The 18,242-nt window shown below is 43.1% G+C and overlaps 1 protein-coding gene across 1 annotated transcript in view; it reads right to left on the minus strand.

The window, feature by feature from the left end:
- Window positions 1–17,909, minus strand: part of LOC140160222 (uncharacterized) — a 74,043-nt gene extending 56,134 nt beyond the window's left edge. Inside the window, 1 exon segment of the mRNA XM_072183501.1 lies at window positions 17,706–17,909. The gene's annotated coding sequence lies outside the window, so the exon portion shown is untranslated.
- Between the last annotated feature and the right edge of the window lie 333 nt (window positions 17,910–18,242).

The following is an 18,242-nucleotide window of genomic DNA, read 5'->3' on the forward strand; positions in this document are numbered from 1 at the left end:
TTTCTGACCAAATTAACCTCATATCTGGTCATTTTCGCCCCAAAAGTGCAAATTTTTGTGCGCTTAGCGCGAAATTATTCCACTTTTGCACCATCTTTCAACAGTTTAGCTTCAAAATGGCACAATTTTTTGTACCATAAATTTATTCTTCCTTCAAAAGGTGCTGGATTCACTATACTTCAAGACATTTTTTACACCACCCCCCAAGTCAAAAAAAAATCTATGCCACTGTTTGGAGCAGTAGCGGATCTAGAGCAGTCAGAAGGGGTTGGGGACAATTTTAAAAGAAAATAATAATATTTAAAAATGCCCCCTGAGAAGTAAGAAAAAATTTGCAAAATGAAGACCTAATTGAAGCGATTTGGTGGACCATTTTGGCACTATTACTGTGTAAAATTTAAGTTGAAAAGCCGAAAATTGTGAAATGACGGTCCATGAAGCCTTTCGTTGTCACGTTTTCCCTATTAGGCCTATTGTGTTAGACAAAGGGCCTAAATTGGAAAATGTCGAAAGCAGAAGTGAAAATGGTCACTTGTTTATCCACTACGCATGGGGATTTCTGAGGGGGATGTTCCCCCTGAGAGGGAAAATTTTATAAAATTAAAGTCCAATGACCTTAACAAAATGGTATCAATAATTTAAACAATGATGATGTTGAAATATGGCTTTATGTCTAATATTTTACATTGTATGCCCATGATACAATTATTTTATCTGATGATGAACAAGATCTTCAAAATGCACTCAATTCTCTTTCAGGGAAATCTCTTTACAGTTTTTGTCAAACATGGAATCTTGCTGTTAATCCAAGCAAAACAAAAGAGTAATATTTTCTCGTGGGAAGATAAGAAGAAAACCATTATTCCACTACGTTAATGAGAACCTAATTGTGTGTGATGAATTATAATTATCTCAGCGCACCGTAGTTGATTTTAATGGAAAGTTTAAAAAAAGTATTAACAAACATGTCAGCCAGGCCAGGTATGCTATGTTTCATTATTTCAGGGCTTGAAAAAATGAAAAGAAAATTTTCTGGGAAGCCAGCTAAATTTCCCACAATTCATAGCATGTTCTACAAAAAAGACACAATTTCCCTCCAAATACCAGAATTTCCTTACAAACACCAACATTTCTTGGGAAAGAGCTTCCCAAATTCCCCACTTTTTTGAGCCATGACATTATTGACCAAGTCAATCAGACTTCACTTACCCACTGAACTGATCACTTGCAATCTTTTGGACTCACTGGTCTTACCATTATTACTCTACGGAAGAGAAATTTGGAGCGTAGAAAATATTACCAAATTGAGATTTTTTCCGAAATATTCTCATAATAAGGTTTCTCAAAGTAAATAAGAAAAATTAAATATGTTTTATGATGAAACTGGTAATAAACTACAAAGCATAATTCATAGAAAAAATTATTAACTTAGCTTGGATGGACGGTGAGTCGGTGAACAAATGAAAATATCCGGAATGGCGCTTTAACTTTTTGCAATGTTTAGCTCCCCTTTAGTTGACCACTCTTTCCTTACCTCACCTCACCTAGGCTGTTTCATCCTCTGTAGTATGAAGCCCTCTTCAAGAATCTTCCATTTCTGTCTGTCTTGTGCATCCCTTGCCCAAGTGGTGCCTCTATATGCTGTTAAGTCGTCTCGCCATCTTCGTCTTTGCCTTCCTCTTCTACGCTTTCCTGTTCTTGGTTGCCACTCGGTGACTCTTTTTGTCCATCTGTTGTCGTTTTTTTCTTGCCACATGTCCCGCCCATCTCCATTTTGCTTCCCCAATCCTTTCCATGATGTCTTTGACTCCGTTTTACTTCTTATGTCACTGTTTCTGATTTTGTCACATAAAGTTATGTTTAACATACGCCTCTCAATGGCTCGCCTGTGACGTGGTGAGTTTTTGTTCCATATCTTTAGTAGTCGACCAGGTTTCAGCGCCGTAAGTCATGGTTGGTAACACACATTGATGGTACATACGCCTCCTCAATGTCATTGGTAGCTTTTTGTCACAAAGGATGTCTTTGTACCTGCCAAAACAACACCAGCCAGCCTTGATTCTCAATAAAACTTCCTCTCTTGTGTTGTCCTCCATTTTGACTGTCTTGCCCAGATACTTGTAACTATCTACTTTCTCAATCGGTTCGTTGTCAATTTCAATGGACTCTCTAGTGTCAAAGTTGGTCATGTATTTCGTTTTCCCTTTGTGCATTTTAGTCCAATTTTCCTGCTCTCAGTGTTCAAACTGTTTAGCTGAACTTCTAATTCTTTGACTGATGGTGATGTAAGGGCTACATGTACATCATCTGCAAACCTCAGGTCAGTTAACCATTCTCCATCGATGTTGATGCCTCTTTCTTCTAAATCTAGTTGTTTGAAAATTTGCTCCATGGCAGTTGTGAATATTTTTGGAGAGATTGTGTCCCCTTGCCGTACTCCCCTCTGTATGTGGATAGGCTTGGAGACATCCTTATCTATATGGATTGTAGCTGTGGCGTACATTCTATTGTAAATGCTCTAAACAGCTCTCCTGGAAGGCTCCAGAGGAGCTATTTAATGCTCTCCTGCACATTTCAATTTAAGACAGTCCCTGATAAATTACAAATTTATCAAAATAAACTTTTGCATCAAGGCTAAACATGTTTTTAGCTATACAATTACAAACAAAACTTGTTTATTTCATCAAACAAGCTTTATTTTGTTCCAAAATCCATGTTTTTATCGCTTTTTTAACGTAAAAGAGCCGGATGCGAAGTTGCGAACCGATCATGCGATGATGCCTGCTCCGGAACGTACCTGTAGCACAAGCACTTGATGTACACTCGTTTCAATGACGGTAATTTACGCTTGCGTACTGTGCATTTTCAAGCGTGTTTACCTGTTTTTTAATGCGTGGCACAATTCTGCATCATTCAAGATGCAGAATTTCTCGAAAAACATGCTGTATTTTTCTGAGAAAATTCACTCACATCACAAATTCTAGACTTTGCCATTTTCCACTCATCTAATCATGTTTTCATGTGAGTGATGGAAGTGATATTGATTTTTATGAAAGTATGAATTTTGACTGAGACTAAAACTTAGATATTGGTACATTTAGCATAATAGAAGAATTATGTAATTCGTGAAACATTCAACTACGCTTGTTACTCCGCGACTAATCATGCTAATACACGAGCGCACGACGCTACTCTACACGTCCATATTAGCGAGGTTATCTGCGTAAAACAGCTTACTACGCACAGCCAGGCAAAGAGTATGTTCCACGATGTACACGAATTATATAATTTTTCTATCTAGCAGAATATAAACCGTTTTCACTTGTTTTCAAAAAGTTGATTTAACCTTACTTTTTACTTGCGTGTGACTTCATCAATGGATACAAAAAGTGGTGGGGTCAGGAATTTTCAGTATAAAGGGTGCCTCAGTAAAAAGCGTGGGGGTCAGGAATTTTCAGTATAAAGGGTGCCTCAGTAAAAAGGGTGGGGGTAAAATAAAAAGGGTGGGGGTCAAACCCCACTGCCGAGTATGTAAAGTCTAAAGAGACAAGTGGAATGCTAGACATATATGCACAATCCTATCAGGTACCCGGTATTTACAAAAAATCAAAACATGTTTTCAGATCTATGTGAAAATTTCAAAGAAAAAATTTGGTAAAATCATGGGAAAAAACCTGTTGAATTCTGCACCTTGAAAATGATTTTTAGCAATAGATAAAATGATATCATAGAGGTATTTAATTGTATCCAAAAGGTGTAGAAACATTACAAATGAAGTAAAACAGGCAATTCAAGATACATGTAGAAATTAATTAACTTAAATTTATCAAAAACGGTAAAAACTGAAAAAGTTGATTTAAATCAGTGATTTAAAAAAAAAAAAAATCATTTGATTTAAATCGTGATTTAAGGTTTTACCGTCGTCACCCGATTCGACTTGACCATTGCGCCTGTTTTCAACGCGTGCGTACTCAGCGTCGTGCTTTCGGCGTTATGTTGCAGACATCGCAGAGAACGATGCGTGTTGTGCGTGTCTATGCTATTTTTGCGCACCGGCGATAACTAGGGCCACAAAATAAAGAAAACAATGTTTGCTGAGCGCAATAAAAGTGGCCGCTTCTTATAAATACAGGCCTACAAACCAAATGCCAGCGTGCTTCCACTGATAACGGACCTGGACCCCCTCCCCAAAGTAGGCCTACGACAGTAGTGTCGAATAGATGGTATGAAGTTATAGGCCTACCTATACAGAATCAGGGTGTGTTTTTTTAACATTAGGCCTAAACGAGTGTTGGTTAAATTGTTAATACGTTTTAATACGTCAAGCCTATATTAAAGGTTAAACGTTAGTAGAACGTTTCATAATGAAACACACTACAACAAAATTAAAAACATGTGAAAATGTCATTGTAGACATATTATTTTGGCAACATTGTTCCAACTTAGAATATGTTTTGCAGCAAGTGTTCAATGTTTTTGATTGTTATTTTAAAAATGTAAAAGTTTATAATCCAACATTTAAATGTTTAAAGCATTTTGTGTTATTGGGTAAAGACCTACGTGTACTGAATTCATAATGCATGCGATATAGACAACACCATCAAAACTTTTCACAAAAAAGGTCATACATTTACAAAAATGATCATTGGCCAAACGTTTTTCTACAGCTATAGGAAACCAAGTGTTTAACAATTCGCTTTAATTGAACTGCAACCATTGATTATGAATCCACCTCGAGATAATTCCGTAGGCCTATAGTTTTTGTGACCAAAAAGATTTCCTCTCGTAAACGGGACTAAGCATGCTAAGTAGGCCTATGCCTATAATAATTGTAGGCCTATTATAGTCAAACATTTCCGCCCATGGTGTCAAACGCTTCGCTGTAACATGTTTAATAAATTTTCTTTTTGTTCATTCGAGTCAGGTGATCATAAAGCTGAAAATTCCTCATTTTGTGTAACTTGATAACTCTTTGCAGAATGGGAGTATTTCGTACACCCGTTTGTGACCAAAATACACCAAATTAGAATTAGGCTAAGGATTTTAAGGCTTCATTAAGTCTTTTATAGTCGACATCATTATAATTTAATATGGACACTTCTTAGCCTAAGAAGTATTTTAGGTAACTTTTTATTTATAGTGAAAACTTTCCTGCGTAAACAGACAATTCCTTTTCTGTGGCCATATGCGTAAACTAACGCTGATCCGGCATCAGATCGGCGTGTATACCAGCAGCGTTGATACGCACCAAAATATCCATCTACGCAATTAACTTACGCATGGTGTCGCAGTAAAATGCTTTTTGACCTATTTTGGTCAATTTACTTGAAAACAAGGTCCGGTACCCCCAATTTTTTTTGCGCGATTTTACAGAGCTTTTTCTTTTTCATAACATATATAAAATTAAAAAAATTTTGTCTCGACAATTTTTTTTATACAACCCAAAAGGTGGTATATTTTGGACAAATTGCTGATTTTGCCATTGAAGTGTACAGAGATTTTTGGAAATGTACACCTCTTTTAAAACGGCTGTAGCTCAAAAGTGAGGTCCGGCACCCCCTGTTTTTTTTACAGATTTATTATCTACACATATCAATGTACAAAATATGTCAATTTAAAAAAATTTGGTCGATAGGTTTAGTAACGACGGTAAAACCTTAAATCTTGATTTAAATCAATTGATTTAAATCGCGCCAACCCTGCCGAATTCTGCACCCTTGCGAAGGGTTATAAAATTCAAATTTGTTGACAAGTTGACATCAAATTGTTTGGCAATAATGTCTAAGTTTGCCAATAGTACATCCAAAGTTGTAATTTTGTGTTTTTGATCGCAAACCAAAGTCAAAGATCGGATATTTTTATTCGCGATTCCAATTCTGCACCCTTCGCAAGGGTGGAGAATTCGGCAGAACTTTGACGATAATTTTGCCTTTTTGGACACTACAATGCATTTGATCCTTAATTTTGTTTCAACCGAGTCTTGTGGGTACGGTACCAATATTTGGCAATTTTATATACTTTTGATGAAATTTTGAAGAAATTGTTCGATATCTGACCTGCGCAAAACGTTAAGTGTGTATTTTCCATAGACAGACAAAATGGCGTGAGCCAGTCCTTAGGTACGGTATGTATCGTAGGACTGGCAAGCGAGTCTAGTCTAGACCAGCCCTTCAAATAAATGGTCATTTTCACAGTAAAGGGTGTAACTTTTGATTTTTGGGTCAAAATTTCAAACCACTTAAATATGTTTCTGTTTACTGAAATCATGCATAGAAGCAACTTAAATTCCAGTAAAATAATGTTTCAAGGCTTAAACCTTTTGATTTCTAATAAAAAATTTGACATTTCCATAACATTTTGGTTAAAATCTAAGAAAAAATGTATTTTACATAACCTCAGAAAATTATGACATGAAAGCTGGAATACATGTGAAATCCCATTCCAAAGTAAGTCAACAGGTTAAATTTTACACCATGTTTTGCTATGTTTGTAATTGCAGTTTTGAAAATTTTTAACATCAAGTGTCATTTACAATGGAAATTTCCAAACCTTAAACATATTTTTTAAGTTTTAATTGGGTTCCTAAAATAATTTGAATGTCTAACTTCATGTACAAATACTACTTGATGAAAGGAACCTCCCAGCCAAGTTTCACAGAAATTGGAGTTATTTTTAGAATTGGCAATTCAAGCAATTTGTGTTTCGGAGGCGTCAGTTAACAACACAGGTGATCATAAAAGTAAATTATTTGGCTAACCACTACAAGTTGACATAAAAAAATAGGTAAAAAATATCACAATTACCAATTTTCATGCTTTGCTAAGTATTGAATTTCAGTTGTGACAAAAATTAAATTATCACAGCAAGTCATTTTTTTTGTTTCGGAGGCTTCATGTTAACAATAGTCCCAAACAAAAATGTTTGGTAGACTCATAACCGGTGCGATCTTACCTTTCCGATGTTGATTAAGATACTTCTTGCATCGATCCCGAGATGCGGAAAAAACCAATAGTCATTTTGTCCCACATAAATGAATAAATAACAAAAACCCCGATCCCCGAGTGGACTCACCCATTCGGTGACGCCACACACGATAATCATCCCTTATCCGACTTGGGCAGCCCCTACTCGCCAAACTTGTAGAGGCGGCGGGTCGGGATAATCAACATCGGAAAGGTAAGATCGCACGGTTATGAGTCTACCAAACATTTTTGTTTGGGACTAGACTCAGTACACCGGTCGATCTTACCGCTTCCGATGTTGATTAAGATACTTCTTGCATCAACATCTGAAAGATCGATCTAGCAAGTAACCGACGGATGGAGGTACAAGATTGGCCAGCATCTGATAAGGATCGGGAGAGTGGGTAGCATGGTAATCGCGAGGTCAAACTATTTCCCCCCCTTACGGCCGGGAAACAGAAAGACTACGTGAACAGACAAAAACCCCTGAACTGAAAGTGCAGTGGTTAAGAATAGAAACACTGGTTCTTACCATGTTGGAATTCTGATTGTCCATAAAACACCTGATACCCAACCACCATGTTATCTCCCCAGAACAGCCCTGGTGAACTTATCGCCTGGTCGTTGGTTTACGTTTTTGTAGTAAACCGTGGAAAAGGACGACGGGTTCTTCCAGGACACAGCCTGACAAATCTCTTCAATGGGGACCCCCCTATGGTAGGCCCACGAAGATGAGATAGATCTGGTTGAGTGGGCCTTGGGGCGGCGTCTTTCAGCGCCCCGAGTCCACCAACACCTGGACCAGCCACCGTGCCAGAGTCTGTTTAGCGGCTGGACCGTGCGGCTCTGCGTGGGTGATAAATAAGCGGTCATGAGCCCCTCTTAAGGTTTGTGTTCGGCCAAGGTAGTGCTGTAGCGCCCTCACCGGGCACCACAACCTGTCTTCGGCTATTGACGAACCCTGCCCAATACTGGGTAGGAAGAGGGCGAGTGTCGGAATGTACCAGCTCATTTTTGCAAGGAAATCCGGGCGAAGAAACAGCGTCGCTCCGTTGTTAGTAAATCACGGAGGCTGACTTGAGACTGCGTGCAACTCCGAAAGCAGCGCCGTCCCGAAGCCAACGCCAGAAGAAAGGCCGCCTTAAGAGTGGCGTATTTAAGGGTCGCTTTTGACAGGGGCTCAAAAGGGGACCCTTAATATACTCCAAGACTGTGTTGAGGTCCCATGGCGGGACCACCTTCCTTTCCGGCGGGCGCTCGTTGAACATACCGTCGAGAAGAAGACTTAGGGACCCATCTGAATTGATAGTCGACCCGTCTTCAAATCCCCGATGAATCGAGAGAATGGCTGACTTGTAGTTGGCTATCGTTGCCTGCTGAAGTCCTGACCTGAACTTTTCTGTCAGAAAATCTGCCACTAGAGGCACAGGGGCTCTAGTGGGAGATGTATTTCTCTCATCGCACCATGCGTAGTAGGGAGCCAAACGCTGACTATACGTGCACGGAGGGTAGACTCTCGTCTACCCCTGGCGATGAGAGAAGCAGCTTCTGATGAAAAGCCTCCCTCCGCCGCGACGTTCCCTGATAAGGGCCATGCAGCTAACTGCAGGTGCTCTAGTGGTAGACTTGGTACCTCTCCTCCGGGCATCCGGAGTAGATCTGGTAACTCGGGGAGTAGATCCACCATCGGTCGAAACCACAGGTGTTTCGGCCAGAACGGTGCTATCAGAATGACGTTGCAATCCTCCCTCCCGATCTTGGTCACCACCCTTGCGAGCAGTGAGATCGGGGGGAAAGCGTAAGCAGTCATTCCTCCCCAGTCTACGGACAGAGCGTCCACGGCGAATGCCTGTGGGTCTGCGACCCTTGAGCAGTACACGGCAGCTGATGATTTCGATGAGATGCGAACAAATCTATCGAGGGGTGGTACATCACCTCGAAGATCGCTCTGGGCGACCTGCGGAGCAAGGGACCATTCTGTAGGTCCCGACACCTTTCCTCGTGACAGATCGTCCGCGAGGATGTTGGTGACTCCGCTATGTGCATCGCTCTCAACGTAATCTGCCTGGCCTTGCACCACCCTATCAGGCGAAAAGTGCGTGCAGGCACAACCGTGGTGACCTGGTGCCCCCTTGTCTGTTGAGGTAGGCCGCCACGGGTGCGTTGTGCGTTTGGACAACGAGATGAGGTCACACGATCACCTTCTCGAAGTGCTGGAGAGTGCTCTCCACTGCCCAAAGTTCGAGAAGGTTGATATGGAACTCCGTCTCCGTGGCCGACCATAGGCCCGAGACTGAGTCCCGTGGATGTGGCCCCCAGCCCAGCTTTGACGCGCCGGTCGTCACTACGTGGACGACCGCTGGTGCAGGAAACCTGACACCTTGAGTCAAATTGGGCTGATGGGTCCACCACCAGAGTTCCTCTCGCGCGATCTCCGACATCGGAACCGCGAGGGATATTGGTGACGACTGGGCCTGTAAAAGGCTAGAAGGTGTAGTTGTATAGGCCTCATGTGAAAGCGGCGATGCGGTGCGAGGTCTACCATACTGGCCATAAGGCCCAAAACCTTCATCCATGCCACAGCGGGTGCCCCCTCTGACTCGGCCAAGAGTCGGGCACACCTCGCCATGTTCGTCACCCTCTCGGGTGAGGGCGCCGCGATCCCCTCCTTGAGGTTGATCTGGGCCCCTAAGAATAGTGGTGTCTCGCGTCGGGACCAAATTGGATTTCTTGGCGTTGATCAGAAATCCCAGGTCCCGCACCGTACGGACTACTAACTCCACGAGACACTGTGTCTCCAGTGGGGTGCGTCCGTAAATGAACCAATCGTCCAGGTAGCAACACATGTTGACTCCCCTGCGCTTCAGGTACGCTGCCACCGCCCTGACCAGGAGTGTAAACACTCTGGGGAGGTGGACAAGCGAATGGCAGGCATCGAAACTGGTAAGTTTGACCCTGTACCTTGAAGCGTAGAAACCTCTGATCTTGAGGTGCGATCGGAACATGCAGATATGCGTCCGAGAGATCTAGCGATGCCGCCCACATACCCTTGATGGGGCAGGCTAGCACCAAGCGAGAGTCTCCATTCTGAACCTCTTGGGCCTGATGAACTTGTTCAACGGCTTGAGGCTCAGAATGGGCCTCCAGTCGCCGGTCTTCTTTGGAGCCAGAAAAAAAGTGCTCCAAAACCCCTTGGTGAAAGGGGGTAGACCGGGACAATCGCTTGCCGTGAGAAGCTGAGTGACCTCTGACAGTAGTGCCCGACGCTGGGGGCCGTCTGGCGGCACTACCGTGGACCTCTGAATCGTGCAGGCGACGAGGGTGGCTGGTAAATTCCAGCCTGTAACCCCACTGACCACTGACAATACCCAGGCGCCCGGTGAGATGGCATGCCATCTCTGGGCGTAATGCACAGCGGCCGCCCACAGGGGAATCCTGTGGGAAGTCCAAACCTGCCGGCATGGACTGTCGACCGCCCGTGCCCTCAGGACCGATCTGGTTTGCCACCCTTAGAAGAACGGCTCTTCTTAGGGGCTTGCCATCTGATCCAGCACTACTCTTGCGCTTCCCAGATTTTTGGGAGGTGCTGGAGTAGCCTCGGGCTCGGGTGTAGTCTGTGGTGCGGCGTCCTGCTGAAGCCGGAGCTGGCGCTGAAGAACGCTTAGAAGACTTCTTCTTCTTGTGCTTCTTCTTCGCTTTACTGCCCTTCCCTTGGTCAGGGCAGCCTCTGACTTCTTCAGAGTGCTCTCATTGGTGGCCTTCTTTGCCCGGTCCTCCACCGTAGCGCAAAAGGCCTGTCCAAAGAGTAGCCCCTGTCCCACCGAGTCTGACTTCTTCATTGCTTCAGCAAAGTCGGAGCCGTAAGTTGACTGGAGGGACAGACAGGCATTCTCCCGGCGGCGAGATGACATCCTATGGGCTAGGCCCATAGAACTCTCATTGAGGTTAGCTGTTAGCACCGCTAACAGATTAACCTCATGGAAGAGTTCGGCGTTGCCCGTGGTCGTTCGCTACCTTCCTACCGAGGTGCTCGGCAAGCGTGGTAGCGACGCTAGAGACTCTGATAAGCGGCGTGCTCGCTTATCGATGAGCTTTAGCTCCTCCTCCCACTGGGGGAGAGCGACCCGTGCGCCTTGGCCGCTAGCGGCAGGCGCTGGCAACGCGTCTGGATCCATGTCAGGGACCCTGAGGTAGGTTTCGTAGTCCTCCTGCGAAACGCGCAGTGGAAGCGTGCAAGCACGCGGCGTCGAAGCTCCGGCGAGCCTGACAGCCCTACAAAACCTACCCTTGAGGTCCGCCGGGAATGCAAGTGCGGGCGACCCTTGTGTGGACGCGCTAGCTGGGCATCCTACTGAAAAGATGCCCTGGTCCTCCTGAACGGACTCCTCCTGAGAGAAAGCCAGGCCCAAACCTTGGGCCACATGGCTCATCACCTCAGCGGTGTCCGCAGGCAGACCATTGCTAGCGAGTTCCTCACGGGGAAGCGGGGGAAGGATACCTGAAGCTAGCTGCACAGCCTCATCAGACTGTGAGTCGCTACTGGTTTCATCTTCCGACTCCTTTCCCTCGCCTTCAGACTCTGACTCACTCTCTGATGAGGAAGAGATCTGACGACGGGCATCTGAAGGTGGACAGGGAGGTGTCGCCACCGTGTGGCTAGCCAACTGAACACCAGCAGAAGAGGGAGTACTCCCGCTAGACCCGAGATGCTAGCTATAGCACCCGGGATCCCATGCGCGCTCGCTGCTGTCGCCCTAGCCATAGCAGCGCGGCCTACCCTGAGCTGTATCAGGGTTAGCCACTCGCCGCCCAGGCTGGGTAACAACTGGTGGTACTGCTTGCCCAGCGCTAGGCGGCACTTGCCACGGTGCTAGACCGTGGAAGAAACCACCCTGCGGCGGATACCACGGGGCATACCCTGTCGGTAGCTGACCCTGAAAGGATCCGCCACCAGGGAAACCCCATGGCACGGCAGTACCAGTACCGCCTCCCCCCCCCTGTTGCCACAGAGACTGTGGTAACCAGGACGAGTACTGCGGTACCTGCGTGGTTGTAGCGTAGGGTGCCCGGTAGGGCTCCGGCTGCGTACCACTGTACCCATGCCTCACAGCGTTCCCCGCTAGAGGATCAAGCCGTGTGTATGGGGACCCCGCCATACTGGCTGTCCCTTGGCTAAAAGGAGCTTGCCTAGTATCACGGGTAGCTGAGCGTGTATACCCTCGATCAGTCACCTCGCTACCTGAATAGGCAGTATCAATCAATGGAGCCATGCTCCGCTGAATAGATAGTGATCGATCATAAGAGGGTAATTGACCCATTGACTGTAATGGATCACCCACGCTCTGCTGGCTCTCGAGGACATAAGTGGGTTGTTGATCAGCCAGGCTGTTCAAACTACCTACCCTAACCTCTTGAGCCTCGCCCAAGGTCGCTGTGTGTGGCGGACCACTCACGGCAGCTATGGGCGCGTGCATAGTGGCTACCACTGAAGTCGAGCCGTAGCTCGTCTCGGTAGCTGCCACCGTTTGCACTTGGGTCGCTGTCCCGTGAGAGACTGCGAGCCCAACCCTCGTATAGCCGCTAGCCAGTCCCGGAGGACAGCCGGCAGCCATTCCAAGGCCCAGGGCATCACTCGGCGGTCCCGCCATGGAACGCTGCCGTGTGACAACCCCAGTTGGTTCTGCTAAGACTACACCCGGCGTTAGCCCGGTATCGTCTCTGCTAAACCCATGCACGTTTTCATTCGACCCTTGCGGGAGCGAAAGGCGTGCTGCGTGCGTGGATCAACCCAGGCAAGCCCGGGTTCCACTGGCACGCTGCGTGCTACAGACCGGCCGAGGCAAGCCGGAGGTCCGCTTGCACGCTGTATGCTAGATTCAACCCAGGCAAGCCCGGGTACCATTGGCATACTGTCCGTCGACCTCTACTTCCGCGGGTGCTAGACCCGCTCGTTCGCCAGCAATAGACGGGTGTCCACCTGCAAGAAACTCGCTAGAGATCTCACTGGTAGACTGGTACTCGCCTGTTAGGGCAAGTACCGCCCTGCTGCCTGCTACTAGCTTAGACGTTAAGTCAGTGCTTTCGCTGGCTGCTAGGCCTTCGGGCTCGCTAGCAGTCCCCGGAGGGTCCGCCTGCTTGCCCGGGACCGGAGCCCCCAGAGGTTACCTTAGCGTGGCCCTTGCCGGCCGCGCTAGTACCTACCATATCAATCTTACCTGTAGGCTTCTGTTTCTTAGTCTTCGTCTTCTGTCTGTGTCGAAGACCCAAACGAGCGCTACTTTCTAAATCCTCGAAGTGGATGTCCGATAAGCCTATGCAAAAGGAAGCACACTTATTTGATTTAGAGCAATCCCTGTGGGTGTAGCAGAGTGGATGCGGGTCCCACTCTGCCACAAGGGAAGGGCATGATTGACAAGGCCTGGACATTGTAGTAATCGGGGAGCGTACAGCACTACCCCCCCGAACACAAGCTCAAGCCCAATAAACAGACCCACACGCACAGTGGCTGTCGCTGATGTAGTGGTATGATATAAAAATATATATACAAAGGGATGAAAAACTGAAAACCTTTTGGGAAGATTTGTCAGGCTGGTCCCTTCGGAAACCCACCGAAATCTTAGCAGTAACTCGTCATCAGACGCGTACTGAAAGATATAACGACAGAGCACACCATAAACATAGCGATAATCACTCACCATACATGTATACACAGTACTGTACAAACATCTATTGTAACTTACTAGTCTGCTATAGTTGTTTTACGTGAGAACAAAAATAAAATGGCGTCCTAAGGCGGCCATTTTGAAAAACGTGTGTCCCGAATACTAACGGAAACACTCATACAAGCTAAGTTTTTGGATCGTTTTGTCACTTTTCTAGTCGAAAAATGTCGTCAAAACTATCTCCTAGCGTACTATACTGGTTGGTTTTTACCTCAGGTGTAACAAACAAACTGTATATCTAAATCCTTTGGTTCGTAATGATACTTAGCGTTGGTAAAGAAAAATCACACGTCTATCTCATCTAGAAACCAAGGAGGATAAGGGATGATTATCGTGTGTGACGTCACCGAATGGGTGAGTCCACTCGGGGATCGGGGTTTTGTTATTTATTCATTTATGTGGGACAAAATGACTATTGGTTTTTTCCGCATCTCGGGATCGATGCAAGAAGTATCTTAATCAACATCGGAAACGGTAAGATCGACCGGTGTACTGAGTCTTGTTAAACATTGCAGAAGTAGTTTTTTTGAAAACAACAGTGTTGGGATCATCTAAGCTGTTATTTTCTTGTGTATATTGAATCAATGATTCTATGCGGCAGATATTGTAGATTTATCACATGTTAATTTTTTCACCCATTTGTTAAGTATGGTGTTTTTTGCATGTGAAGCCTCGAAACAGGCTTTTTGGATATCAGTATATTTTTCAAACATTAACCATAATGTCAATTTTTTTTTAAATTTATGACATTCTGCACATATCAAGTAATAATTACAATGCAGATATCAGTATGAAACACACCAATTTAGATATGCATAGATGATAATTAATCTTATTGTTGTTTCGGAGGCTTCATTTGTTTCGGAGGCTTCAATTGTTAACGGAAAGTTTGTATTGGGTCCCATTTTCAAGCGGTGATATATCTCCATGATTTAAAAACATGTGACTTGAGGATCTACTTTGCTACATTTTGATAAATAGATTGGATGAGCTCTTTTATTTATATTTGCACAAGCTTGCTGAACAGTTTGTTTGGAGGCTTCAAAAAGTTAACGGAAAAACGGCTCTTTGAAGTCAAGATTTTATAAAAAATTTTAAAAGCTTGCAAATCGACTAATTTTTGTTACCCATTTCAAGTTAAGATAACAACTGTTATGAATTAAGAAGAAGTGAAGAAATAACCAAGAATTATGAACCAAAGCTACACCCACAAAGTTTGTTAACAATTGTTAACGGAAAATGAAGCCTCCGAAACGACAAATATCGAAGTCCGGTTCTCAAAAATACAGGGCTGTTCACAATTAAATCTAATGTGGCAGTGTTTACTGAACATATGACTGTACTTTCAGGATAAGAAAAATTATCCATGAACACAGGGTTTTACAAAAATGTTACTGTTTTTTATAGTTTTTTAAAATGGCAATAAGTACATTTAAGCCTGCTAAAACTGAACGCAGTAACTCCCAAAGCTGATGCTACCCAAGGTAGCTGCTAACTAGATGACTTATGTGGCCAAAAATCATGGAATTCTGTGGCTTTATTAGAACACTACAGATTAAAATGTTAAAAATCCAAAGTTACACCCTTTACCGTGAATTCATTCATTCATTCATATTTATTCAGTACTCACATAAAAATATTACAGCACATATGATAAAAAAAATATACATTATAAAAACGTATACGGTCACGCGTTTTAAACTCGCCACCCAAAAAGGGTGGAGATGTTACGCTTTTTGGTATCAAGCTGCAGTTAATCTCATATATTTTCATAATTACAAAAGCTAGATCAATGCATGTGGTCTCATTTGAAAGCTGTATTATTATGCCATATTCCTGCAAAGTGGCATTGCCATAGTCCATCCAGAAGTGAAGATATACCTTTTTGTAGCTTGAAGTATAGGGGTGGAGGCGGCGGCGGCGCCGCCTGTACAAACTATATGGGAAATTGAAATTTTAGTACTATTTTTGCAGAAACGTTGATATTTTTGTCAAATCTTTGTGTATGGTTATAAATTTGGTACCAAAAGAAAGCTAACATATTCTACTTTATTGTTTTATGATTGACAAGTAGGTAAATGAATGTATAGTATGGACAAACTGGGTGATAATAAAGAAAATAGTAATAATATTAATATAGTGATTTTGTGACAATTATAAACTTGCAAATCGGTAGGAAAAATCATTTTTAAAATAATATTTCATGCCCATTGATTTATTTTATTTTAAAAAGCCAAATAATGTTAACTGTTGGGCCTGTATATACTTTCCAGTAATTAAGGGTGCATTTTTTTGTTTATTTTAAGTCAATTAATGTCAGCATGATGCTGAAGACCTTTTTGCATCCAATAAATCAGTAAATCCATGAAAATGAAGATGAATTTGGACTTCAAGATCATCCTCCAGGAACTAAGGTCATTAGGCCTACTGGATACTACTAAAAAGTACTATCTGCACAACATTCAGGCAATCTACATCACTACAAAGCCAATCTTAAAGCCAATTGATGCTATCATACCTAAAGACGGGGTATGGGAGTTTGGCATCAAAACATGCCATCGGACACAACCTGCATGGACTATGTGGATGTAATGTGTGCAATTGCACTCTTTAGATACTTTTTACATAATCTATGTTCTTAAAATCCTAATATTTGTGTATGTATGTTTGAAAGAATCAGCCTGTTTTCATGGGACATAGATAAATTTCATGTACATCTTTTTAAAAGGTGCATTGCAGTCGACACATTTAATTACTCGGTAAACGCAAGTTGTTTCAGGTATTTTAATGTTTTTAAGCAAATTATGATGACTTGTTTCAGTGATTCTTGCTGCCACAAAAGCATGTTGGAATGTGTAATAGTTAGTCTGATATAAATAGAAAGGTTTTTGGGGTGATAATGGGCAATTAAGACCCTTACATACATGGACTCTGTGAGAAGATTAAATTTCCGATTATAATTTTGCACCAACTTGGGATGGAAATATTTATTTTGGGTGAATCATGAACCCCATGCAATTTTATATTGTTGTAAGGGCCTAAGTGTGCTCTGCAAGAAAATAGCATTATTTTTGCTATAGGGTTACTACAGAAAATGTTATTGTAAAAAACATTGAATGACTAAAAATATAAAAATATTCACATTTCAGTCAATGTTACCTATTTATCTTACACCTAGTGTCAATTCTGAGTGCATATTTGGATTCCTTGGGCAATTTCCTTTCAGAAAATGTATACTTTTACTATTATAGGGGGTATACTTCAGCAAATATGAATTTTTAAAGGTAAAATCATGTCGCGAAAGCAAAAATCACCATGTAACGCGAAAGGAGGCGACCTTAAAACGCACGACCATACAAGATGTGGTCAATTGCATGAAATACCAGATATAGCAACGAAATATATGGATTATGGAGTAAACACCAGACGAGTACCAAGGATAGCCCAAAAAGCCTCAATAAAATTGAGGCTTATTTCCATTGGGGTCCTTACATTGGGGTCCTTACGTGAAAATGACCATACATGTACATAAGAACCTATGTGTGTGTCATCAGCCCTCAGATCGGCCCTCATGGATTCGATCCATGTACATAAAATTAAACCTTGACTCCAAAGTGTTTGGCAACTGTTTAAACCTTGATGCAATAGTAATATTTTAGTCCCTAGTATCATGCCTAAAATATCATGATTATGATATAGCGAGGGTGGTCTAAAGAAGATTGCCTGTGCATGTGTGTTTATATTTATAATAATTACCTTTTTTTTAGTTTCATGACATGACTTTTACTTCTAGTCTTTAGCACATAACACTCTCAGATATCACGATGTTATTTATGCTATGTTACGTATAATTTGTCAATAAGTTGGTTGTTTAAATTTCAAATAAAATGTCAATATTTTACAGGCGGGAAAAGGATAACTGTTTATTATGAACATGCATGCACAGATGCATACACAATTTACATGCCTGCAAAATACACGTAATCTAAACGTACGTCACGGGATCGTTCCGTTTCCATACCTTTTTAGGAGTCAAATTTGACTTGGATCATCTGTGTGAGATCTACTTATCAGCTCCGATGAGGCTCTCGCCTCCTCTGAAAGGAGGAAAAATAGATGGTAGCTTATTTACACCTCCATGACGGTGAAAACAAGCAAAACATACCGGCAAAATAAAGGAATTTCGCCGGGATCGAAAAGCCAATGGCGGACAGTGTTGCCAGATCGGCCCAGAAATAACATTGGCTAAGACGCCCAAAGTCGGACGGGCGCGGCGTAGTTGTGCGGAGGCGTGGCTCGGCATATGCATGATCATGATGCAAGCTTTGATCAACAAAATATAGGCCTACACTTGGCCTATAAAATTGCCGGTAAAACTGTACGCAAATTGAGCTTCAAGTGCATGAGTGGGATCCCAATATTTTGGCATACACTGCACTCAATCAATCAATCAATCAATCAATCATTGATCGATCAAGTAAGCAAATCAATCAATAAATTGATCGATCAAGCAAATCAACCAATCAATCGAGTAAGCTAATCAATCAATAAATTGATC

This window comes from Amphiura filiformis, chromosome 1 (genome assembly GCF_039555335.1).
Source record: "Amphiura filiformis chromosome 1, Afil_fr2py, whole genome shotgun sequence".
NCBI lineage: Eukaryota > Metazoa > Echinodermata > Ophiuroidea > Amphilepidida > Amphiuridae > Amphiura > Amphiura filiformis.